At 42.1% G+C, this 4,503-nt stretch overlaps 1 pseudogene; it reads left to right on the top strand.

Annotated features, from left to right (window-relative positions):
* Window positions 1-895: 895 nt before the first annotated feature.
* The window catches only part of LOC117941566, a 26,968-nt pseudogene continuing 23,360 nt past the window's right edge, over window positions 896-4,503 (top strand).

Below are 4,503 nucleotides of genomic sequence, written 5' to 3' on the forward strand. Positions count from 1 at the left end.
GGTTACTTCCTGGTGTGAAGCAAAAGGTTTCTTTCCATATGTGAGATGCCAGACTTGACCTAATAATTTCTTTAGAGTGGAGGGGGGGACAATAGGGCCGTCCTGATCAACTCTTCACTGAGACAACAGATGATAATTAAACAGCTTGATTTGGAACATTCACCACTGAATTAAATCAAATCTTCTCAACCCGACTGCAGCATACTTTAACACAAATACATTGTTTTTAACTTTTCATAACTCAACATTGTCAACGGGCTTATCTGCTAACGTTAGCTACCGACAGTTACCTTGGAACAATCCAGCAAATAGACCAAGCTTTAATGCGTTGCCTGAAATATATCTTCTTTATTACAAACAAACACTTGCTGATTTTTATGTTTCTGAAATGTGATCATTTGAAGCTTTTCCGTGTTGTACGTTAGGGAAAGAGATATGAATCCCAATTACTTTGGTTTCTATTGAAATCAGGATTATTTAACAGGATTCCTAGTTGTCTCTTAGAAAGATGTTTTAATTTATTAAAGTTAAAAACAGCTTTAACTGGGATTTTTTTGCTTCGTTCTTTTACTGTAGGAGAAACGCTCTGGCTTGTTTGTTTTCTTTAAACCAATAAGAATAGTCGTGGGCGGGACTGAGCTCTGGACGCAACGACTTTGTCTCTGCTACATAGTCTCAGGAAGGAACTGTTCACCCTGATAGAAGACACACATGTGCATGTTGACAGAGAGCACACACACACACACACACACACACTATTTCAATGTGCTGCATCCTTGGCTTATCAGTCTGTGTAACATTACTCTTTCCTCAGCAATTCTTCTCCAATCACTCCTAAAACATCCCAGTTAGATATAAGATGGCTAATGTTAACATATTCTTTGGGAATCTTTACGGTTATTCCCTTAAAGAAGCAACCAGGCCGGCCTTGTTGCACCATCATAACGTCTTTCTGAACTTTCCATTTTCACACAGCAACAACTGGAGATGTTCTTCTAAATGAAGTGTGGTTGGTCCAGACTACTGTGCATGTAGCTTGTAGCTCCAGTTAATGACTTTTGGTCCTTACATTTTAGTAGTTCTTTCAGTCTGAATGCAGGAGATACTTGACACTCTGGAGTCCTATGGATTGGTCCCCTCATCAGCCCTTGCATTTTCTCCATTCAAACAGAAGATTTTAATCTAGTAAAATATGGTCAACTAGAATTCACTCACACCTCCCATTAGTTCTTCTTACCCTTGTATCATTATCTCTGCATGTTCCCCCCCTTGGGTCTACCAAAGGCACCTTCAGAAGACGGCAAGCTGGCGACCGGAGCTAGAAAGAAGGGCAAGAAAGAGGAGGAGGAGCCTGCAGCAGTGAAAGAGGAGGAGGTGGAGGAGCCTGCAGCAGTGAAGGACAAAGAGGACTATGTGGTGGAGAAGGTTTTGGACCGTAGAGTGGTGAAGGGAAGAGTAGAGTTTCTGCTGAAATGGAAGGGGTTCTCAGAGTAAGTATGAGTCTAGAATATTAATGCTTGGTGTTCTTGGTCCTGAGATATATAATATATTTACATATTGCAAATAAGTGTCAGCATGGTATCACGCCCTCAAAGTTGAAGGTTTGGTATTTTGACACTACGTTGCAGACCCACAAATAACCTTACAAGATGGCAATAGAAAAAAGGAATAATAGGAATGATAATTAGAGTGGGAATGAATTGTCTAAAAACAAAGTGTTAGGAGATGCTCTTCTGTCTGCACTCACCTTTCCAGTGAGGATAACACATGGGAGCCACAAGACAACCTGGACCTGGACCTTATCACCGAGTACATGCAGAAACACGAGGAGACAGAGGAGAAGAAGAAGAAGGTGGGCAAGAGGAAAGGTGTCAGGGAGGAGGAGGTGAGTGAAGGAAAGAGGGTACTCCAGACTGAAGAGTCCCAGAAATCTAATCTCAATTTTAATGAATGCACACAGAGGGCTTCACAAATGTCTTTTAGGATTTATATATCATACCGTAATTCCTCAAAGAAAAACTGGTAGTCAATTAAACTGCGGCCCTCTGATAGTGGTGGGGGGGCAACACGGATAAATAAAGGCGAGGAAAATTCGTGTGGATAATCTCCTCGGTGCTTTTCATATAATGTAAATGTAAATGTGCTGTATTTATATAGCGCTTTTCCAGTCTTAACAACTGCTCAAAGCGCTTTTACATCTACAGGAAACATTCACCATTCACACACATTCATACACTGTGGCCGGGGCTGCCGTACAAGGTGCCACCTGCTCATCAGATAAACATTCACACACATTCACACGCCGATGCACAGCACCGGGGACAACTCGGGGTTCAGTGTCTTGCCCAAGGACACTTCGACAATGACTGCAGCGGCGGGGATCGAACCACCAACCTTCCAATTGGCAGGCAACCGCTCTACCACTGAGCCACTGAGCCACAGCCGCCCCATAACATAGCCACAACTGCATAATGTGCAGTTAAGTTTATCGTAATGTACATTTCTACCGCCTGGCTCAAGGCCGCCAACAAAAAGGCCACGCAGATATATCAATCCAAACTTTATTTACACACATACACAGAGCGTAACCATGGTAATGCAGCAGTGGAACTTGGACACAGACATGCAGTGAACGAAGCTTCTGGTTTTACTTAGCTCGCTCCACCATGGCGCCTTACTAACTCACTCACTCTGTCTGTTGATATACAAACGCAGATCAATGGACATGCATGCATTATTGGGGGGGTGTATGAGGGCACCCCCCTTTCGACCAATCATAACATCTTTGTATCCAAAGCCTTTACATACAGTTGTGTAGAGAATAACAGCAGTGTTTTTAAAGAAGTGAATAATGCTGAAAATCCTTAGAATAGCTTTTAATTCCATAATACCAATGCATTGGGAACCCTGGCCATTCATTTCCAAATAAAACAAGACCAACATTGATCAAGTCTGTGTTCTACCTTTACAGGAAGTGAAGATAAAGGAATATTAGCAGTATTGGCATTTTTTACTGTATAAACTGAAAAATGTGTCAAGGTTTGAATCCCTGCGCTAATATTTAGTTGCATAACCATTATTTCTGAGAACTGCTTCATATCTGTGTTGCATGGAGTCACCTGTGATCAGGTATTCCAGCCCAGGACCATTGAACTACATCCCATAATTCCTCTGCATTACTGGGTCTGGACTCAGAAAACAGCATTTATGATGTCACCCTACAAGAGTTCTCTGGGATTGAGGTCCGGGGATCGGGCTGGCCCCTCCATAACATCCATCTGGTTCATCTGGAACCAAGACTTTGCCCCTTCCTGGTGTGTTTGGGTCCTTGTCTTGTTGAAAGACCCGTTTCAAAGGCATTTCCTCTTCAGCATGAGGCAACGTGACCTATTCAAGTATTCTGATGTATTGGAACTGATCCATGATCCCCGGTACGTGATAAACAGGCCCAACACCACAATATGAGAAACCTCCCATCACCACCATGCTTTACTGTCTTCACAGTGGAATGGGGCTTGATTTCAATGCAGGGGGGTCGGAGGACAAACTGTCTGCGGCTCCTAGACCCAAAAAGAACAGTTTCCCTCTCGTCAGTCCCCAGAATGTTGCTCCATTTCTCCGTTGGCCAGTACATGTGTCCTTAGGTTGTTTCCCACGTCGTTCAGGCTTTGGATGCCATTTCAAGGCATTTTAAATGATTTTGGCAGAACAGCTTATATTCGTCTGCAATTCTTTATATGTTTTTCCCTCTCATATCAACTTTTTAATCAAAGTCCTCTGTTCCTCAGAGCAATGTCTGGAACAAGCCATTTTGCTGAGTATTTCAGTGTGAAATGCACTATAACCTCTCCGTGCTCAACATGTGCTTCCGTCCTTCCTTCCTTTAATATGTACAAATACAGTATTAAATATGGGCCATAACTGACACTTGTTTCTTCACAGAATAAAACAGCTCTATAATTGAACACACCACTGCTATTATTATGAACATGCTCCTTTCAATTACAGATTCAATTCCACAGAATGAGCAGCATGCATGTCATGACTGTTGGTTTTCTAGGACTCTACAACACTTACTAGTAAATGACTTGCCATGTAGAAATATCACTTTTACCAAAAAATATGATTAATGAGTTTAGTGATGCTATTATTTTGAACACAACTGTACATCAAAGCTATTTTATAAACATCCATGACCACGACATATGCGCCTCTGTTTTTCAGAGGCGTCAGTGATGCCCAGCAGTTTTATTCCAGAGCTCAGCAGAAAGCTCTGCTGAGCTTCAGAAATGCTTGAGGAAATGTACCTTTTGTGGACAACACCACATTACACTACCATATTACTTACTTACACAATACTGCTGGCTATACAAGTTTGATTTAGCAAAAACGGCAACCTAAAACAAAAGGTCAAAGGTCAACTGATGCCCCTCATTGCTAATGCCTATCAGGGACAATGGTTCCAATTTACTTTACTGGAGTAGAGCTGTTCCAGCAACATGA

Source organism: Etheostoma cragini, unplaced genomic scaffold (assembly GCF_013103735.1).
Source record: "Etheostoma cragini isolate CJK2018 unplaced genomic scaffold, CSU_Ecrag_1.0 ScbMSFa_98, whole genome shotgun sequence".
Taxonomy (NCBI): domain Eukaryota; kingdom Metazoa; phylum Chordata; class Actinopteri; order Perciformes; family Percidae; genus Etheostoma; species Etheostoma cragini.